The following is a 22,391-nucleotide window of genomic DNA, read 5'->3' as shown; positions in this document are numbered from 1 at the left end:
GTGATCTCTGCCCAGGAATTTGTTCCCAGTATCAGTCCTCTGTGGCGCAGTGGGACAGTGCATCTGGCAGTTAACCAGAAGGTTGGTGGTTCAAGCTCATCCGGGGACAGCTGTGGGCAGGATTTCTGCATTGCAAGGGGTTGGACTAGATGACCCTCTGGGCCCCTTCCAACTCTACAATTCTTTGCATCGATGCAGTAAAATGCATTTATGGGTCCTCTCAACTTTTCTTGGTGTAAGCAGCCTAGTTGTTGGGTTGGGGGGGGGGCAGTTGCTGTTGTTGCTACACCATTGGGAGTAAGAACTCTTTGGTGATCAGCCACAGATCTCCTCGATCTGCCTGTGATCCTGCCGGCAAACCCATACACCTACAGTAAACAGTTGCCCAACGCTTCCTGTTACGTAGAGTTTACAGCTTGCATTCGCTTCAAATTGTGGCCAACTTTAACCACTTGAGCTGATGGATGGAGCAGAAGAAGGAAGTCAAGGCAGATAAAGTTAGAATTGGGGGGTGGGAGTCGAGTGCAGCAGGGCTGGCCAGTTGCAGGACGAAGGGGCTACAGGGCATGGAAGGGAAAGTCAGAAACGAGTTTGCAAGGGCTGATAGTAGGAAGAGCAGCGACATGGAGCATGAAGCAAGTTGCTACAAGATGTGTGAGGTTCTGGCATTTGCTCTGACCATCGATATAAGATGGGTTTTCAGTATACAAACAGGGAAGAAACAACAGGCAGAAATGCCATTTCAGGTTTCTAACATTGCATTTCCTTGTCCCTGGGTACGAAAAGCCAAATTTGCAAAATGATTACGCCATCAAATCCAAGCTCACATTTGTTTCAAATCTTTAAATAGCAAATAGCACAAATGATAATTAGGAACCTCTCATCTTCCCACCCCTGCAAGGTTAATTATGATATCGGTCTGCAATATTTTGCTGGCACCCGTCTATCTCGGGAGACAAGGGAGGAGTGCAGCTTTGGGGGTGATGTCAAAATGTAGGCATTGTGAAAACTGAACATCTCCTGCGCTCTTCTGCTTCATTTGGTGCATGCAGCTTGTTTGGCCGATGATGCTGATTGGTGCATGTCTACTCAAAAGTAAGCCTTATTGGGTCTGAAGGGATTTACTCCCAGGTAATTTTGTGTTGGATCCACAGCGGAAGCCTTCATTTGAGAGAGCTAGTGAGCAAGAAAAAGGAGGGGTGGAGACAAAGCTGTTTTTGAAATACAGTGGTACCTCAGGTTAAGTACTTAATTCGTTCCGGAGGTCCATTCTTAACCTGAAACTGTTCTTAACCTGAAGCACCACTTTAGCTAATGGGGCCTCCCGCTGCTGCCGCACCGCTGCTGCACAATTTCTGTTTTCATCCTGAAGCAAAGTTCTTAACCCGAGGTGCTATTTCTGGGTTAGCGGAGTCTGTAACCTGAAGCGTATGTAACCCGAGGTACCACTGTAATTGCAAATTGCCCTCTTGAGGGAATGATGTTCTGTCTGAGGGCTTTGGAAACATTTTCAGTCCTATCCATCTATAGAAGAGCTTTCCAAACATTTCACGTTGGTGACACACTTTTTAGACAAGCATCATTTTGTGACGTGGTAACTCAATTCTGCATCATTTTGCTATACAGTTATTCAGTTTTACTAGCAAACCAGAGGTTAAACTAACACTTTTCCAAACCCTGGGAATGTGGGGTGGTTGTACGATGCCCCTACACGCTGCAGCCGACACACGAATGTGTCACGACACAGAGTTTGGGAAGCTCTGATATACAGGGACAGCAAGGAACATGTTAAAATAGTGAATTCACTGTGAAATGAGAACTGTTTCCTCTAGTCCAGGGGTCAGCAAACTTTTTCAGCAGGGGACCGGTCCACTGTCCCTCAGACCTTGTGGGGGGGCCGGACTATATTTTGGAAAGAGAAAAAAAATGAACGAATTCCTATGCCCCACAAACAACCCAGAGATGCATTTTAAATAAAAGGACACATTCTCATGTAAAAACATGCTGATTCCCGGACCGTCCACTGGCCAGATTTAGAAGGCGATTGGGCCGGATCCGGCCCCTGGGCCTTAGTTTGCCTACCCATTCTCTAGACCTTCTGGAATGCTTTATATGATATTCTTTTTTGAAAAAATAATCACTGGGCAGTATTAGTGACCCATATCAGCAAGTTGCTTTGAAGATCTGAATATATAGGGCTTTTTTTCTGTGGTTGCTCAACAGTACGCAGTACTGGGCCTTTTCTCTCTCCAAATGTTAAAAGGTGCGGCACTTCATAGTGAGTACCTTTTTAATCCTTAAAAAAACAACAACCCCAAAACAGCACTCTGAGTATACAACATGAAATGTGCTTTATTCACTTAAGTGACCATATAAAATATTGCTTATAATAATTAAAGAAATCACAGCAAACTTTGCTTCTGTCTTGTTGACCCTGGCTGATACTGACCACCCTTTTTCGTTCTTCTTACTGTTGAAAGTTTTTCTATCCTGCTTTTGTACAGTCCTACTCAGTCCTATTTGCAAGTCAGGCAAAACCCTGGTCTGGCACCTGGTTCTCCAAACTTGGGTCTCCAGCTGTTTTTTTACTACAACTCCCATCATCCCTGACCACTGGTCCTGCTAGCTTGGGATGGTGGGAGTTGCAGTCCAAAAACAGCTGGAGACCCAAGTTTGGGAAAGCCTGATCCGGTCATACCTTCTCCTCTGCCCTCTTCTTCGCCTGTGTGACGGGAGGAGGAGTTTAGAAGCTTTCGGCTTTGTTTGTGTTGCCATTTGCTCCAGATCCGACACATTCCTGCTGCTGGTTTTTGAAGCAAAGTACACATGAGGCTTGTCAAAATTTATACGTATCCTGCAGCTTCCTGAGAAATACTGCTGCTTGGTGCATTTTTCCTCATGCACAGATGACTGCTTCATTGAATAGGAGTTTAGCACGGGGAAGCAAATCGAGTAATGCCATCTGGTGAAGATGTCACCACTGGTGTCGAACTCAGAACGCAAGGGGGAAACGTGCTAAGAGGAAGGCACACTTGGCAAATCCACACTGTGATCAACTCCGGCCTGGGAACCAATGTCCCCACTGTGGAAGGATGTGTGGGTCCAGAATTGGCCTCCACAGTCACTTACAGACTCATTGTTAAAACCGTGCTTATGGAAGACCATCTTACTCTGCTATGAGTGATCACCAAAAAAGAAGAAGTACCACAATGTAAAAAAGTGATGAAACACGGGTGGGGTGGGGTGAACTTGCTACATTTTTAAAGCTGCTAATTGCACTGATGGCCAAATTCAGCCCGCCAGCTGTTTTGGGACTACAATTCCCATCATCCCTGACCACTGGTCCTGTTAGCTAGGGATGATGGGAGTTGTAGTCCTAAAACAGCTGGAGGGCCAAGTTTGCTGCGAGAAGTTTGCTGCAAGAAGCCAAGTTCCAGGGAACCAGGCAGAGGGCCTTCTCGGTAGTGGCACCCACCCTGTGGAACGCCCTCCCACCAGATGTCAAAGAGAAAAACAACTACCAGACTTTTAGAAGCCATCTGAAGGCAGCCCTGTTTAGGGAAGCTTTTAATGTTTAATAGGTTATTGTATTTTAGTGTTCTGTTGGAAGCTGCCCAGAGTGGCTGGGGAAACCCAGCCAGATGGGTGGGGTATAAATAATAAATTATTATTATTATTATTATTATTAGCCATCACTGTCATGTGTACGTAGCCTTCGCATTTGCTTTCAGTTAGCAGGATCTCTTTGGAACTCTGGGTCTTGTCTGGATTTCAAGCCTTCCCCTTCGCAGCTGGGACCATTTGTTAGTGGGTCTGAGAGTTGCCTTATGCACCAGCGAGATTTTGGTCCGCAGGTATATAATGTGGGAAAGTCGTGGTGCCAATTGTGAGCAGTGCATCCCTACGTGCGTTTACTCAGATGCAAGGCCCGCTGTGTCTTGCTTCCAGGTACATGCGCATAGGATTGAGGAGTAAGAGAGGCTCTGCTTTGTGTGTGCAAAAAGTCCCCCAGAATTGGGTCTGAATGCAATAAATGTTCCGTAAGAGCAGGGGTGGGGGGTGGGAGGCAGGATTTTTGGTCCTGAGAGCCACATTCTCACACGGGGAATTTTAAGGGAGGGGCCGGCATGACAGCGATGGGTCAACATTTGGCCCCTGGGTGCAAGATTCCCCAACCCTGAACTACCGCAGCTGGAATAACGGAAAAAAGTGTTCAAACAGTCACAGTCTCTCCACCTGACCTGCCCCACAGGGTGCCTGTGAAGATAAAAATGAACAGGCTGCCCTGAGGACTTTGGAGGAAAGGCAGAATAAGAACATGATAAATAGAACTAGGTCGGTCCTCAAATCCGGGACAAGTTGCTCCTGGCTCTTGTGTTTTCTTAACTTTAATTCTGTCCATTGCTTGATGTTTCCAGAAGCAGAAATTTCTTCCTTTGACTCCCCTGTACCTTAACTCATTGCTTATTGTAGTGTCTGTCCAATTCAGCAGAAAATTTCCCCTTCGTCTTGCTTTAAGTCAAGATAACCTTTTTCTTAGGCATCTAAAAATTTATACTCCTCTTGCTACCATTTCAGGGTGTGTGTCCCCCCCCCCCCCCGTAACACTTGTGGTAACTTGTACTGAATATAAAAATGGAATGTGGTTTATAATCTAAGGGCATAACTTGACATGGGTTTTGAATTCCACAGATATTCATGAATATTTCCTATGCATCCTGCAGCTAAATGGGCAGTTGAGGAGGCAGAGAAGAGAGCTTGACTAGAGAAACGAGAAAGGGATAAGGGACAATTAACTGGCAGTGGAAAGTGAAGAAAAACGTGAGAATTGTAGTTCAGTGAAGAGATAAAACTTTGTAGCTGGGTCACAATTAGTGCTATTGTCCATTGCAAGCTGTTGTCTCTGATGCTGGTTAAGCAGCTAAGTGTTTTAACCTTATTCTCCCTTTTTATCCCTTATTTTGATTTCTGGATTGTAAGCCCCTAGGGGCGGGGATCTCTCATCTTACTCTTTACAAATAAATATCAATAATATTGTACGTGTTGATGAACCACTTAACTCTGCATTGAGGGAAGGAATTCAACTCTGGTGGGGAAGCCTGTTCCTCAATTGTTAACCACTGCTAAGAGGTTTTGTTAGCCAAATTGCTGATAAGGCATTATCTTGGCTCTTTAAGTATTTGCACAGGCTGCCATTGAAAATTAGCTGCATTAGTCTGCTTAATATGACGTTCAAGAGAAATTAATACTGTTCGGCAAGCAGATTTTGAACCACTTGCTACAATATTATGTAGGGATATGCAGGCTTCTTTTCTTATTACTGAAATGTTTGCATAATACAAGATGCTTTTCAGTAGTCTTGACAAAAACACTCATTATCTCTTTGCTGCTGACAGTGGCTTTTGTTGTATTACTATCTGAAGGCATACAGGATTATGCCGTGAATGAAACATGAGCAGCTCTAAGTATTGGCCCGAAGTATTGTTTAATGAGTGATAGTTACAGGAGAAATGCTGTAGCTCTGAAAGTTGCACACCAGCGGACTTCAATGTACCGGGGAAGCAGCAGGTATTAATGGCCACTAAAGTCCCGATGTGAATTTTGCTGCCGCAATTTGGAGTTTCAGAAGTCAGCTTCCGATGTTTCCAACATGAAAACCCATCATTTTGCTTAAAGGTGTTTCAGGCTATGAAGCAGATTAAGCAGAACTTTTGGTGGAAGAAGCCAAAAGGAAACGAGACCTGCAGGACGGGGGACCCACTCCAGGCTGCTGGAGAACCAAGTGTTGTGACTTTTCAGGTGATTGACCAATCTGGCTTTTGTAGCCACAGGCAGGAGAAACCGGAGGCTTACCGAACCCCTGGAAAGCTGTTTTCAGTTAGTGGGTTCCTCCTTGTGTAGGCTTGTGGTAGCAGCTAGCGGAAGGTGGGGCGGGTGAAATTGGTTAGATTCTGCATCTGCCTGGGAAACACTGAAGCGGTTTCTCGAGATCATTCTTACTAACGTGCTCCGTAACGTTTCCTCGGCTTTGAGCTGAGTCATGCGGACTTTGTCGAGGATTCCAGAGCCAAGCTGTCTTTCAAGCATCACAATGGCTCTTCACAACGGGGACTCTGTTTAGGTACCTGAAGGTCTGTGTTGTCAGAGTAGAACTACGCTGCAAGCTTAGCACACAGACTGCACAACAGTCCTGGGGCATTTGATTAGACTCCAGCTGCGACCACATGGAGATCTCTGGGTGCCGGGCTGGTGACTGACATCGCCATCTGGCTGGCACCTCCAGCTTCCTTAAGCGGGTAAGCAGAAGAGCATTTTTATTGCATTAATATGCCACCTTTCCCACCCCCAATGTGTACATGGTTACCCTCCCCCCGTTAATCCGCACAACAACCCTGTGAGGTAAGTTAAGAGGCTGTGACTGGCTCAGGGTCTATGATTCTGTAACTAGATTGGACTGAACCAACTGGACTCTTCTTTTTTTGATTTTTAAAAGTTTTTATTATTAATATAATTCAGCATTAATACACACATATTGCGAATATACAAGCATACAAGCATACATTCCATACAATCCTTAAAAGTGTTCAAACATACCTACACTCAATCCCACAGATAATTCCTTTTCCCATCACCATCCAGCACCTCTCACCCCACCTTTGTGTTAGACTTCCAATCTACTCAGTTGCAATTTCTTTCCACTTCTATTACTTTCTTTCACACACCTTTAACCTAATGTCATGCTTTTTTTTCTATTACACATTGTTAGCCATCTTACTTAGTATTTCAGTATTTAAAATGGAACTTGTTTATTCTAATCGGAGTTCTGATTTTTCAATATGGTTTTGCAAGTATCCTTTAAACACATTCCAGTCCCTGTCTATCTTCTCTTTTGAGATCCTTCCAATTTCTCCCATTGTTTTGGAAATATTGTAATACTCCAATAATTTGACAAGCCACTCTGTTTTTGTTGGTATAATACCACTCTTCTTAATGTAAATTACCGTATTTTTCTGTGTATTGGACAAGATTTTTTGACTCAAAAATCACGTCAAATAACTGGGGTCACCCGATGCCGCTGCGCGTGGGAAGCACTCCCCAGATCGTTTCCCATGCGTGGCAGCATCAGGGGAGGTTGCGCTCCTCCAAACCGGATGGCTGGAGGGAGTGCAAATTCACCCGATGTCGCTGCGCACGGGAAACGATCCAGGGTGTGTTTCTTGCCAGCAGCTGCGTGGGGGGAAAGGCTCAACAACTTTGGGCCATCTCCCCTCATTTTCTGAAATTTAGTCCCCCAAAATGAGGGAGGGGGTGTCTTATACAAGGCAGCGTCTTACAGACGGAAAAGTACGGTAACCCCAGTATTATCATTGTTTTGCTCCCCCACCTCCCAACTTCCCCAAATCAAACCAGTGTTGCTTGTGCGTGAGAGTGGCCTTATAGTGAACATTAGCACACAGATGGTTTTATGTAAAAGCGCAGTAACAAAATAGAATGCAGCGCATAGCCCGTTTTTAGAGCCGCTAGATGCATGTAGTGGTGCAGGGCACATGGCAGTGGAGTGAGCAGAATTGCTGGACCTGCTTACAAGAAATATATGCAGGTTTTGAAGGGGCATGAGACTGAACTACAGTGAAACCTTGGTTCTCAAATGGCTTAGTCGACGAACAAACTGGCTCCCAAACGCTGAAAATCCGGAAGTAAGTGTTCCGGTTTTTGAACTTTTTTCAGAAGCTGAATGTCTGATGCGGCTGTTGGCTATTGTTTCTGGGGTGTCTGCGCCAATCAGAAGCCCGCGCCTTGGTTTTCGAACATTTTGGAAGTTGAGTGGACTTCCGGAATGGATTACATTCGAGAACCAAGGTACCACTGTACATGACTTGTCATATCCCTATAACTCTCTGAGCCAACAAAACAACAGAGATCCAGTGTATTGTAGCAGGTAAGAAAATCCCTGGTTCAAGTATCACCTTGGCTGCGAAGGCCAGGGCTGGGCGATACATCAATATATCATCCAAAACTGATTTGAAGTCCATATCATGATACTGGTTTCATAATTTTTGACCTGGCAATATATTGTGAATCGTGTGTGCTATGCAAAAATCACAATGGGAAAAACCGTGAAGCTGACCAATGCCTCTACATAGCTCCACCCCTAATTCAGACATCGTGATATATCAATATATCACAATGTTTAGCTGGTGACACATCACGATGTTGGAAACCAGCCCTAATGAAGGCTGCAGGCAGCTTTGGGCAAGTTGCTGTTGCTTAGCCATCCGTCTGTAATATGTGGATAAGAGTGACCTGTCTTATTGGATTGTTGAAAGGGTTACTGAGAGAATGAATCTAAAGCAGTTTGAACACTAAAGCAATACACAAATGCTAAGCGTTATGGAAGTCTTTAATGAATTGTGCGTACAAAGGGCAAAGGTGAATTTCTGTCTTTTAAACTGTGCACCATCCATTTTAAATAATGGGGTGTGCAGGAGGAGAGGCTGTAAACACCCTTTTATGCCCATGAGAAAGAAATTGGATTAATAAGCTTTTTGGCACTTCATTTCATATTGCTTTACTTGAAAAATAATTACAGAGAATGGTGATAAATTGAGATAATGGAAATCTCTGTATGCAGTCTGCCGTTTTCGTGGCATCACGGTCTATAAAATATCAGGAACTTAATAATAACTGACTAAGCATCTCTATTAAACACCTGCTTAAGCCATTCTAGCTCATTAAAACATTAAATTAATTACCAACATATTGGACTGCAGTGAATAAAATTAAACAAAAACTTGCAATTTAGCTCTTTTACATCCCAGCTCTCTTATGCTCATCTCAAAGTATAATAACTTTGGGAACATATTTTCAGATATTCATTGCTGTAGTTACCTCCAGACTAAATTCGTGCAATGTTGTCTTCATGGAACTGCTTTTCAAAAAAGCCCAGACATTTTAGTTGATACAAAATGCAATGATGAGGCTTTTATTTGGTGCTTGCCTGTCAGCTTGTTTGGTCACCTGGTTTTTTTCCATGCCAAGTTTGAAGTTCTGGTGTTAATCTGGAACCAGGTTGCATTAAAGATCTCTTGAGCAGTCTTTGAGGTTTGGAGAGTGTGCATGAGAGACAGGGTCTTTTCAGTTGTGGCAACACAGCTCTGAAAAACTCTTCAAACTTAACTGTCAGGCCTATTACCTAATCTCCTTTCAAGAGACATGGGAAAGCATTCATCTTGGAAAGCTTCAGCAAGCTTTTAATGATTGTTTGAGTAATTCCTCCATTAAGTCTCCCCTAGTTTTAGCCTTAATTGCACAAGGCTTTTTGAATTATTGTTATTAATTGTATTTTTATTATTGTAGTTGTATGTAGAAGAACAGGTATCAGTAACATATTTACTGTATATTATTTAAATACGTGGACAACAACTGAATCCAGAGATCAGACCAAACCAGTTTAGTTTTTAAACAATACAACCATACATACAACTATACTCTCTCTAAAAGGGGGTTGGACTCGATGGCCCTTGTGATCTCTTCCAACTCTATGATTCTATGAAATGTCTGCATATTGGTGCTTTTAAATAGTGTGGTCCCTGTGCTCTTTGTTTCTACCCATTTGGAAAGCGCTAGATGGTGGACTTCCTTTCTTTCTCTGGCCTTGTTTTCACACAAGCAGCAGGTGAGGTGCTAAAAATTTTGCTCCTGGGCACATTTGAAAAACTTCCAGGATTCTATCAGAATTTCAGCTAGATTTTTTCTTCCTTGGATTTTATTTTCTCTGTGTAGGGTTTTGTTTTATTTTAATAGGATAGCATTCGATTACACAGTGTCCACCTGCCGTCTGAAGCCCAGGAACAGTTTCGCCACCTTATACATTTATACATTTCGCCACCTTATACAGTTCGCCACCTTATACAGTTCGCCACCTTATACAGTTCCATAAACTGGAAGTGGAGTGTAATTATCAATTTCAGATCAGAGTATTTCTGTTCTAACTGTTGACCTCTTGAATGGAGAAGGTTATGTTGCAGGTCAAATTGGGTGCTATGAAAAATATTGGTGTTTCCTGTAGCAAGTTTGTTCTACCAAGTTAATACCCTTGTTCTGTTCTTCCCAAGTAGAAAACAAGATGTGTATCCACACCATGGGATAATCGTTAGATATATTATTTTAGTTTTGATGACTTTAATGAATGATGGGCTCCTAGAGTAACTGACGCCAATAGCAAATTTTCCCTGTTTCGATTTAAACAGAGTTGGAGTGAGCACTAACTTCAGTATCTTTTAACTACAACTAACCTTCCAAAAACATGCTTGCAGAGTTCTGGGCTGTGGGTAGCAGCACATCTTGGTAGAACCTCTCTGCCCCTTGATGTTTGTGAATCAGGGGAAATTGTTGTCTAGTATTACAGGCAAAATCAGCAGCAGCGTCTCTTGAAACTACAGAAGCCGCAAGCTGAAAGTACTCTAGCATAATTGAGAATTCTTTTGCTGCGTGTTGTCTAGAGAGGCGGCTTCTGTTGCCTGACATAAGAAGCCCCTGCTGTGTTAACTGTCCTGAACAGGGCCAGCTGTCAATCTCCTCCGAGTTGCAACTGCGCTCCCAGTACGACTATTTTGTCTGCTTTTGTGCTGGTGCAGGATTTTCAAGAAAAGGTTGGCTTCCAAACCTTGCTGTTCAACTCAGAGTGCAAAATGAAAAGAATAAGGTGGAAGACAAGCCTGGTCTAGCATTTCCACCTTCTCTACAAAAAATAAAGGTTCCATCCAGCCCTCCTTTACGAATAATGAAGAAACTAAACTGCTGCTGTTTGGTCATGGTAAATAGAACATTGTTAGTGGAATAACTACCATCAGAATAGAAGCATTTTCACCAGTCTTCTATCTGTGATGTTTAATTCCCTTTTTTGGTTGTGGGTGTGCATCTTTGCATAGCCTGCAACCCTATATGTCCTCACATAAGAGTAAGAAGTGTTTGCTACTTCAGAAATTAGGGGAAGTTGTGGGTTAAAGCCTCAGCGCCTAGGGCTTGCCGATCGAAAGGTTGGCGGTTCGAATCCCTGCGGCGGGGTGCGCTCCCGCTGCTCGGTCCCAGCGCCTGCCAACCTAGCAGTTCAAAAGCACCTCCGGGTGCAAGTAGATTAATAGGGACCGCTTACCAGCGGGAAGGTAAACGGCGTTTCCGTGTGCGGCTCTGGCTCGCCAGAGCAGCGATGTCACGCTGGCCACGTGACCCGGAAGTGTCTCCGGACAGCACTGGCCCCTGGCCTCTTAAGTGAGATGGGCGCACAACCCCAGAGTCTGTCAAGATTGGCCCGTACGGGCAGGGGTACATTTACCGTTACCTATTAGGGGTAAAACAAGGGTGTGCAGCCTCAGCCCCAGGGTCTGAATGCACCCCCCCCCAAGCCTCTCTGTCCAGCCCGTGAACCTCTTCTCCAGGCCCAGCTCCTTCCTCAAGCCATTTACCTTCTGCCTGGGCCTTCTGCCCAGCCATTTACCTTCTGCCTGGGGCTTCATGCCACCCTCAAGTGCTCTTGCCTACCTGGAATGTCTCTGAACTATGATAATGTCTCTCGTTTGCCTGGGTGAGGGATACAGAAGTGTGTGGGAGGGATGGGCGATACCTGGTTTTCAGCATTGTGATAAATCATGATATACCGGTGTATCCCGATGTCTGAAATAAGGATGGAACTATGTAGAGTCATGTGGGGTGGCAGAGTGGGGCTGTATTTGGCCCTTGCCATTGCTTATGTTCCCCATCATCCACATTTGAGGAGGGACATTGGTTGCCCTACACGTTCCTGAGTTTGGATGATGTGCTTAGCCAGGTCTGAGGAGCCTTTGGCCCTCCAGATGTTGCTGCACCACAACTCCCATCCCTGAACTGGCTGGCTGGGGCTGATGGGAGTTGGGAGTCCAGCAACATCTGGTTTTCCAGCCCTGTGCGAAACCAAACCTTGGCTGAGCTGCCAGGCCACACCAAACAGCCCAGGAAGGAGCAAAGTGGCTGTGATTTCCTCCTCACCAACCAACATGTTCCTGCTAAATCAATAGTTTGGTTGAAGTGTGATGTGTGAACGTGGCCATTATACCCAACAATTTGAAAATACGTCTTTTCTCAGGAATGCGCTGGGAATGCAAAACAGTGGGATGAAATGCTCTTGTTTGGTGATGTAAAGGTGGGCAGGCCTGTTAATTGGAGTTATCATTCCTGAGCGGCGATATCTACCTATAGCAGCTATAGACTGATCTGATTCTGGATTTCAGTCCGGAAAGAAACCAGACTGTTCAATTTCCTCACGTACAAGATGTCCTTGTGGCCAAGAGTGGGCAAGAACCTGTGTATCTTGAGGCATATCTTCTTGAATTAAGGATCGTGTAATAGAGATTTCCTTCCCTAATGTTTCCCTTGTATCTCTTTTCAAAGCTCCCAAAGTTAAGAAGGTGAGATTTGGGGCCTAAAAGACTCCTGCTCACAAGTGGCTTTCATCATCAGATGAGTGCATTGCTGTGACCTATCATGAAATCTGATCATTTCTCTTTTTTTATGCATCCCTGTTGGAGTTACCATAAACCCAGAGTAATGAAATTTCAGCTTTACTGGTAGTTTTCAGTTCCATATGGGGTCACACGAGGCCTTTGCACATTAATAAGAAGAGGAAGGTGCTGATTCAACAGGTGCTGATGTCCTTGTCCACTTTGGCGTGCTCAAAAAACCCTCTGCACTGAAAGAGCCATGCTTTGCCATTGGGGCAGGTTGAACCTATATAGACAGAAGGGACTCTTGGTGTTTAGTTCTGTGTGGACAATAATCTCTTCAAAAGTACAGGAACTCCTTTTTAATTGTACACCCGGATGTAATTCTACACTCCTCTATTGTTTTCAAAAAGAGAGGGCGGTACTTCTGAGATTGCTCATAGGAAGCAGTTATGCTGAATTGTTGTGTAAGAAGGGCTTTGTTTCTTGTGGTGTGTGGGGCGTCCTTTGTTCCGTTCCCTTCAAATGCTGCCAATCATAAGACGGTTGGGATGGGGGAGGAAAACAAATGCTTTCTGTTCTTTACATTTAAAACAATAATGAATGAAGAAAGAGAGAGAGAAAGAAAAAAAAGAAACACATTTGTGCGAGGTTGGTGGAAACAACAGCTTAACTTCAGGGTGTGTGTGTGTGTGTTTTTTTATAAAAATGTTGCGTCTATTAATTCCATCTGTGCTAGCTTTGCATTTAAACATGCCAGCGTGGCAACTGCCTGATTTTAGTTTTATGGGCAAATGTGTTTTGGTTTTGCTGAATGTTAGGGTTATTGAAAGGTGCAAAAGTCAACAGTAAAAAGTTGTGTTGGGTCAAATCTCTACCCATTTTCCCCGCCTCCCCAGAGAAATAAGCGCAACTTTCTAATTTAATTTAGTTCGCTCTTCTCGCAGAGCTACCATGTCCAAACTTCTCTGAGGTACTTGGCAAAAGTGGAATGTTGTTCTTCGGTATTTGAGGGCCCAAGTGCACGCTATAGAGCAGCCCTGTCTCAGCTGCCACTTGGAAACCTGTGCTTACTCATCAACACTGTTCTGTAACCCTGTGGGAAATTCAGGGGGGGAAGTGTTTGCAAAAGGGAAGAATTAAGCATCCCCTTCCCCCTTAGTTTTTCCATTGCAGGAGCTGGGAATTGAAGCTGCAAAGTCTTGTCTGGAGTCGGAGTCAGTGAAGACACCCATTGCCTAGGACTAGGCAAATTACCCATTTAATTTCTCAGAGTTTGGGGATAGTCTCACTGCATGGCCTCATTCCCTCTTTGAATATCCATTTGGAAAGAACGAAACAGTTTGGTGCACTGCAGCTTCCTTTGCCAACTCCTGCTTCTTCTTTCCCCCAGTATCAGGTGTGTGCATTTGATGTGGATGAGACACGGTCAGCATACTAACTCAGATGCATCTTCTCTTTCGGTGGGAAGGTTTTGGCAGACATGCTGCTAGGGGTGGCGCAAAACCATAATTCCCACGAAAGCCACCTTTCCTCTCTGGTGTCACCTGACTTCCTCCACGTCTCTTAGACCGAGGTTTCTCAAATATTCTACCCTCCGGGCCTCATTAGAAAGGCTGAATATTACTGAGGCCCACCACAGAATGAGGTTGCAGTGTTGAAGCCAACTACAGAATGGTGATGCCAGTAACACGCCATGTTTGGCATGTTACTGGCATCATTTTCTATTGATACCTGTCAGGGAACTGACATCGGAGCCAGAAGTGGAGGCAGGGCTCCCAAGCGATGCCAGAGAAGGGCCAAGCAGGGAGAGAGGGAACTCATCGGCTGGGGAAGGAAATCAGCGTAACACCAGGGATAAAGGGGGGCGGTTGGGGGAATCGGAGAGGGGTCTCCAGGACTCTCCGCTGGAGACCAGCGGGGAGAGCACAGGTCCTCCTCTGCCCACACCCACCCTGCGCAGAAGACTTCCGCGCAGGGAAAGTAGGCGTAGACTTGGCGTCAAAGAGCTTCTGTGCTGGAAGAAGTTTAAGAAACACCCACTGACAGATTCTGCTAGCGACTGAACAGCCACGAAGTGAAGGGCTGTCCAGTCAGGAAAGGTTTAACCAGGCTACCTAGCCAGGAGTGGTGGCAACTTACGCACGAGCAACCCCCATACATCCATTACAATACCTTTGGGAATTATTAATTCTTCCCCCGGCATTTCCCTCATTGTAAGGAGCTTGGTATATCAGTTTTCCTCAAGCTATGTGCAGACGTTGTCTCTGGAGGTATTCTACCTCAGCCCCTCTATTTAGGCAGAGTTTGCTGATCCAGAGACTCTAAATAAAGCATAGGCAAACTTGACCCTCCAGATGTTTTGGACTACAATTCCCATCATCCCTGACCACTGGTCCTGTTAGCCAGGGATGATGGGAGTTGTAGTCCCAAAACACCTGGAGGGTGGAATTTGCCTATGCCTGCTTTAAATCAAAGGTGACTAACTTGTGGTTCTCCTGATGTTACAGGACTACAACTTCCATAATTCTTGACCTTCTACCCTAATGAGATGTTTAAATGTTCCTTGAATCTTCTTGCCCCACTTGCCACCCTCTCTGCCCACACTAGTGTGGCATGCCACACACTTTGAGAACTATAGCTTTCATGTCTTTCAGATCTCCTTCCAATACCTCCCCCACCTCTTGGACTTCTCTGCTTCCTTTATTCAGCTTTTCGGGAGTTTCTGGTGCAGTTCAGTCAAAAGGCAATGGCACAACTAGGGAGAGCAGGTGAGCAAGCGAGACTCTAGGCAGGCTGAGGCCAGATTTTGGGGATGAGCTGGCACATAGCATGTTCCTCATGGTGAAGCCCTAGTGAGTGTTATATCACATCCCGTAATGGGTAACTTGCCGAGGAGTCAGCCAGCAGCTGTGGAGGAAGACAGATGTATAAACATAGGGATTTGACAGCCCACAGCTATAAAACGAAGAAAACTGACGTTGAGTTATTTGATGCTGATTTGGCTTTAGCGATTTGCCAATTTTTTTATAGGGACACTGTGCCTTTGTCTCAAAGAGAGCCTCTGCAAAGGAATCCCGTTGTTCTTTCCAGTCCTCGAAGCAAAACCCCCTGTGTAGAAATGTAGTTCCTGAACCCATCTTGAATTAATGGACTGGGGTGCTTTATCACAGAATATATTGTGCGACTGTCACCTCTCAGCGATGGGGGAGATTATTGGTACCAGGTCTCTGTGTGTGTTTTGGAGGGCAGCATGCATGCCTGTTCCTGTAGGGATTTCCCATCTAAGACTGCAGAGGTAAAAAAAATGGTATAACAACTATGTTTTTTGGTCCCCCATTGAGTATAAGCGGGAATGAAAGGTTTTTCTTGCTCCAATTTAGCTTTTAATGTCTCTTTTCGTTCCCGTTTGGTTTATCTTGAGACTTTGAATTGATGTCTTTGGTGAATTCAAAGCACAGTTTCGTCCATTCATAGTTTTTCCTTTTAACACACCCTCAATTGTGTTCCCAATAGATCTCCACACTACATTTTCATATATTTGAAACGTGTTTCTTTGCAGGCTCCTTTGCCTAATGGTCCTGCTAGCAGGTCAAGCTACTAGAGAGATTAGCCTTTAGCCTTGGTAAAACTGTACAACCACCTTTCTGTGCGGTTAATGTAATTGCCAGGTGTTTGTTCAAATGCAACACAGGACTGGGTCAGGCACAATAAATCACTCCAAAGTGAGCTCAGGGAATGCAGCCCAGTGGAGGAAGTAGCATCTGACCTGGTGCATCCATGGAGGCAGTTGCTGCATATTTGGGATATTAGAAAAATAGGAGGATTCCTAGTTCAGACCAACGCTTTATCTAGACGTCCCTGAGAAATGGAATTTCAAGCACAATATGAAGACAACAGGCTCCTATCACTTACTGAATCCTAATTTCAGCAGCAGTAATATCCTAAAATCTGGGGAGAGAGAGCACTTTACATCATTGTTCCCTTGATACTTTCAGCAGTAACGGCTGCCGTATGTACGTACGTATGTATGTATGTAGTGTTTGTGGCACCCCAGTCTTTTATGAGTAGCTGCCTTGAAACGTGACCTGCTGTCAGTCAGAAAAGTGGGCTGTAAATATTTTAAAAATAAATTATTATTTATATAAGTTTCTCCTGTAGGGGAGAATTGGGATCCCCGATGTGGGTTTGTCTCTGCCCATCTCACCACTGGCAGGCAGTTAATATTTAGAAGAATACACAGAGGGGCAACTTTTGAGGGATACTTCAGGGGAGAGACAACCCCCCCCCCTGGCTCCATTTCCATCCCCCCCCCTTTGTGTTTGTTTCCTGGATCCCCTTTCAGCTCCCTCCCGCGATCCACACCAGGTTTTTGTTCCCTCCCTTTTTCTTGGATCTCATTTTTTCTAGGGCACTTTTTTGGGCCTACAGCCCTTTGGAGGCTTCTGGGCTTCTGAGGGAAGCCTAGGTGAAATATATTTGGAGTCGAGTGTGGATTTCATGCTCTTTATTCAGCTCATAGTAGTGAGGAATGGAAGTTTCCCCGAAATGTCTGCTTTATATACATTATTTACACAATGGGCCCCACGTGATTGGCTAGTTCCAGGATTTTCCTGTAGGCCAATCAGGTTGCAGATTCACTTCCACCTGGAGTTGGATTGGGTGGCTCCTGAAGACCAATCAGACTACTGCATTCTGGATCCTATTGTTCTAGGACCAATCAGACTGCTGCAATTTGGATCCTATTCAACTCAGTACATAACACTAGGAAAGGGCCGGAAAAAACCCAGCAGAATATTGTGTTTGTTGTGTCCCAATCTTCTTGAAGCCTGACCTGCTGTCAGTCAGAAAACTCCAAATATTTTAAAGTTAAAAGACAGAATCCTTTCGGAAAAATTGCCCTAAGCTGGTGGCCATCACCACATCATGTGCTTCCGAATATTATTATTTTTGAGAGTGCAGTGGGGCATTTAAAAATGAAATAAAACTGCTTGAATATCTTGAATTAGCAAAAATGACTGAGACAATTAGGAGACAGCCAACCCAAAGGTATAAAAAAAGAATGGGGAATTTACAAAGAATATTCAATTAAACATTGTCCACAAGTGAAAACCTGGACATGCTTTGAATGAACTCTGCAATCTGTAAGTTCAATAAAGAATATGTGAGATAAAATAAAAGAAAGAAATAGAGATAAGGAATATGGAAGCAGTGATAATAAAAAGGGGGGGGGGAAGGATGAACCCTCAATAAGGAGATTGGAAGTCATATGGAGAAATTAAGAAATTGTGAATTAAATAATACATGTCTTCTTTAGGAATTTAAGGATTTATACATACTTGGTAATTTGGTAATTTGTTGTTTCTTTTGTATTTTATTTGGAAAGTATTATCTTTACCATGTAAGAAAATCAGTATAAAACATATTAAAAAATATAATAAAATAAAATGCCAGGCCTAGGTGAATCCCCACCGCAAATCAGGGTCTGTAGATCTGATCAAATATTGTTTGATTTTGTCTCGACTTGTTAGCGCCTAAATGGGTTGGTGGCATAGCTGTCAAGTGTCCCTTATTTGAAGGGACAGTTCCTTATTCCAGCGCCATGTCCCGCTGTTGTCCCTTATTGATGGATGTCCCTTAAATGTCCCTTAAATGATGTCCCTTAAATTTCAAAGGAGGCAGCTCCTCTCCCTCCCTCCCTGCCCGCCAGGGAGGAGGGAGGCTCCAACTGTGTTGCTTGGCTGTGTTGCTCACCCAATAAGGAGTCTAAGAACGACTGGGGGGTGGAGCTTGCATGCCTTGTGTGTGGCTAGTTAATGCAAGCTGAGGAGGTTTTTGAATGCTGGACGCCATTTTGTTGCATGTGCTGCTGCAAACTTTGCAGTGCAAAGCCAGGCCGGGGAGCCATCTTAAGTTGAGGCTGCATAGGCCTTGTGGTGCATGTAATTCAGATTCTGTTCAGTTGAACCTCTGGTTACAAAGTTGGTTGGACAGTGTTCTCGAAGCTACCCAGCATGAGTTTGACCAGACTGCAGGAGGACAGGAAGACTGGAGTGCCTGGAACAGGTGAGGCTGCAGGTCCCTTATTTTGGCTGCTGGTCCCTTATTTTCAAGGCTGCTGGTCCCTTATTTTCAAATCTGTAAGTTGACAGCTGTGGTTGGTGGCAGACTTAGGTTCCCGGTTTTTTTTAAGATACATGGCCTGAGGGCAGACTGTATAATACTCTGGCCTTGCAGAAGCAGCTCTGAGTTGGGTTGGGAGACTTCTTGGGAACTGCCTTGGGTTCCATGGTGGAAGATACAAACATGGTCAAAAATAACAAAAACTGCAGGGTAAGGGTTGGGGGGGAGGGGTTTTCAGAGCTGCAAAATGCAGTGTTTTCTATAACCAGATCTTATTGCAAGTGCAAATGAAGTAAATGGATGCCCTTTCACGAAATCCATCAGCTTCTGTAACATTTTGCTGCTCCAGTGTCGTCGCATGTATGGCGCTTTAAATCCCTTTGTGGAATGCAACTGCCTTCCGTGCAGTACTACTAGCTAAGGGGATGTGAGGATAACTCATTTATTTTTGCCTCTCTAATAACGTAATCTTTTTCTGGCTTACAGAGTAGGAGGCTTCCGAATCTGGCCTTGCCGGCCCACGGCCTCTTCCAAGACGGTTCGGGAGGTAGATTAAAAATAGCGCCTTGGCCATGAAGCTAGTCAGCATCAGGCAGACTGTTAAAAGATTGGATTAAGGTTCCGCGCAAGGGCTATTGTTGACTCTTAGGAGGAGAGGCTTTCATGCCAAGCACAATGTTTAAAGTGTTTGTTTTGGATAGAAGGTGACCTTTCATTCCTGAGCTTGTTGTATGAGGGCTAGTCTCTGCCTGGAAGCATCTTCCAGCTCCCTCCAGTCAAGGCTGCAGCCTTTTGACGTGGACGCTTGTTTTCCTTTAATACGTTATGTATTTGTTTCGAAGATTTGTGCTTTTCTCATAGAGAAGGTTTCCAATGGGATAACACAAATAAGCAATCTAAATTCATAATCTGGAACTATATACGTATATGTTTCTGTTGGTGCTTCTTTTTAATGTCACTCCTGCCACACAGCTTTGTTTGCTTTCGTAATAGAGACCAATCCGTTCCTTGGCACACTGATTGATTGATTGATTGATTGATTGATTGATTGAATGAATTTATGGGTCTTCTTGCAGGATTATTGTTGATGTATGCCTGCTTTCCCACATGGCCCTGAGGGAAAACAAAAACAAGTCCTACTTCTTCTCTTCTCTGTTACAAATGTGCAAGTGGTTTTCTCTGTGCTTCCTTCTCTGAAGTGTTCCAGAGGTCCCACAGGTACATGGGGGGGGTGCATGTGTGTATCTCATTCCCTCTCTTGTTGTTCTGTGAGGATGCAGACATGTATCTGCTAGCAGTCTTAGAAAATCAGATGTATAAGCTAGGCGCCAAATGGCTCATTAAACCGAGGTTGTAGTCACCAAAGCGCAATGTCTGGTTGCCATTTTTGGGCAAGACGACTCTTCCTTCTCAAATGATGGACTGACTGTGCCTGATGATCAGTGAAACATCTGGCTAGTTCAGATTCACAACCTTGAGCTAGTTTAAGAACTTTTGAGAACTTCATCCAGAAACAGTCTATGTATATTCCTACCTCTGTTTCTTAATGGTGACATTGTTGTTGTTTAGTCGTTTAGTCGTGTCCGACTCTTCGTGACCCCATGGACCAGAGCACATCAGACACTCCTGTCTTCCACTGCCTCCTGCAGTTTGGTCAAACTCATGCTGGTAGCTTAGAGAACACTGTCCAACCCTCTCGTCCTCTGTCGTCCCCTTCTCCTTGTGCCCTCAATCTTACCCAGCATCAGGGTCTTTTCCAGGGAGCCTTCTCTTCTCATGAGGTGGCCAAAGTATTGGCACCTCAGCTTCAGGATCTGTCCTTCCAGTGAGCACTCAGGGCTGATTTCCTTAAGAATGGAGAGGTTTGATCTTCTTGCAGTCCATGGGACTCTCAAGAGTCTCCTCCAGCACCAGTGGAGACATGGACTATTCATAATGTGAGAATATTCTTCACAACTGTCAGCAGGGCAGTGGGGTAGGCACTACAACAATTAGCTGTAACACTGCTGCTTCTCAGGCTGCGCGGAAAAAGCATTTTGCTTCCTGAAATTCATAGAATCACAGAATCATTCTGATTGTGAAGATGAACTATAACTGATTGAATTCTACAGGATGTGGTATTAGTGTGTGAAAACAGTTAAGATTCAATGATCCTCAGGCATCCAGATGGTGAAGACGTCAGGTGCCATCCTGGGGCCCAGGAATCTTCACTTGGTTGCAAGTGGCCAATAGCCAGGTGCAAAATGTACCTGGCTCCTGGCTATTTTTGAACATTGCCTCCTAGTGAGGAAGCAGGCCCTCTTAAGGTAAGGGGGGACAACTTGTGGCCTCTAGATGGTGTTTGACACCAACTCTATCAACCCCAGCCAACATAGCGAAATGGTCAGCGGTGATGGGAGTTACAGTGCAACCACATCTGGAGGGCCACAAGTTCCTCATCTCTGCCCTCTAAGGCTTGACCTCCGTTTCCTAGGAGAGGCTCCTGAGGCTGCAATAATATGCAGGACTCAGATATTGACAGCACCAGCTTTCTTTCTGTCTCGTTCGCAGCTTTCTAGAGCTTGATGTTTGAATTTCTGAAAAGAAAAGCCTTTCATCCCTGGTGGAGTTGTGGATGAAGATCAATTTGCAATGAGATAAGAAAATCATGAAGCCTGGGTTAATCTTTGATCCATAGTTTAGCATGAATGAATTAAAATCTACATGCCACATTTAATACAGGCAACTCCCCATTTACATGTGTGTGTGTGTTATGTTCCGAGGCACCATGCATTTAAGTTAAATCGAATATTGGGAACACCATTGAAAAAGTCTGTAAGCACCATCTAAACCTCTTGAAACGCTTTAAAAACCAAAACTCAACCAAACTCCATCACAATTGCTCCCGCCAAACTTCCTTGCTGAAACTCCAACTCTCCACAGACCTCAAAGGTCGGTGCAAAGGCTTCTGGGCTTACACTTGCAAAGGCTCATGAGATTGCTAGACACTATTTTCACTGTTTTCACACTCTTTCAGGGCCGTTTTTGCCCTGTTGGCTGCCACTTCCAGGTTGACGGCGATGCGTGTGTGTGCTTTGAATGCACGTAAATGTTTTCTGTTTTCCCACTTCGCAGCTGCTTCCTCCGTGTTGTTTGCAGGAAGGTCTTCCCTGTCCACTGAAAGCAAACTTAGGAGGGATGAAAGGGTGATGAAATGTGTTACAGTGGTGCCTCGCAAGACGAAAAGAATCCGTTCCGCGATTCTCTTCGTCTAGCGGTTTTTTCGTCTTGCGAAGCAAGCCCATTGACGGCTTAGCGGATTAGCGCTATTAGCGGCTTAGCGGCTTAGCGGATCAGCTGATAAGCGGCTTAGAAAAAGGGGGGGGGGAAGGAAAAAAACCCCGCAGGAACTCGCAAGACATTTTCGTCTTGCGAAGCAAGCCCATAGCGAAATTCGTTTTGCGAAGCGCCTCCAAAACGGAAAACCCTTTTGTCTAGCGGGTTTTCCGTCTTGCGAGGCGTTCGTCTTGCGGGGCACCACTGTACTGAAATCCTCTGCAGATCTGGAGCCTTTGTCAAGTAAGAAGCTATGCAAATCCAAAAAGAACACTCCCCCCCCCCCTTTTAGCCTCTAATAAATACCATAGAAATATGTGGGTATATAGTTGTGTAAACATTTGTGATCATTTTCAGGACTTGTTTGCAAAACACCATGCACTACATGCTACTGTTTCTTACACTACAGTCTTTTCCAGCATAAAATTTGGATATAACCACATCTTCTATTACACATGGAAAGCGAAGCTGCTCTTA

The 22,391-nt window shown here is 44.6% G+C and overlaps 1 protein-coding gene across 3 annotated transcripts in view; it reads left to right on the top strand.

Annotated features, from left to right (window-relative positions):
* The window catches only part of ELMO1 (engulfment and cell motility 1), a 291,965-nt gene that overhangs the window by 13,745 nt on the left and 255,829 nt on the right, over window positions 1-22,391 (top strand). The window contains exon 1 of one of the 3 annotated variants that reach the window (XM_079947571.1): window positions 6,192-6,296. The exons of the other annotated variants lie outside the window; for them this stretch is intronic. The gene's annotated coding sequence lies outside the window, so the exon portion shown is untranslated. Of the gene's footprint in view, window positions 1-6,191; window positions 6,297-22,391 lie in introns of those variants that run through there. 3 annotated transcript variants of the gene reach the window in all.

The sequence above is a fragment of the Podarcis cretensis genome, assembly GCF_951804945.1.
Source record: "Podarcis cretensis genome assembly, chromosome: 12".
NCBI classification, from domain to species: domain Eukaryota; kingdom Metazoa; phylum Chordata; class Lepidosauria; order Squamata; family Lacertidae; genus Podarcis; species Podarcis cretensis.
This window is presented reverse-complemented; position numbering and strand designations above follow the sequence as displayed.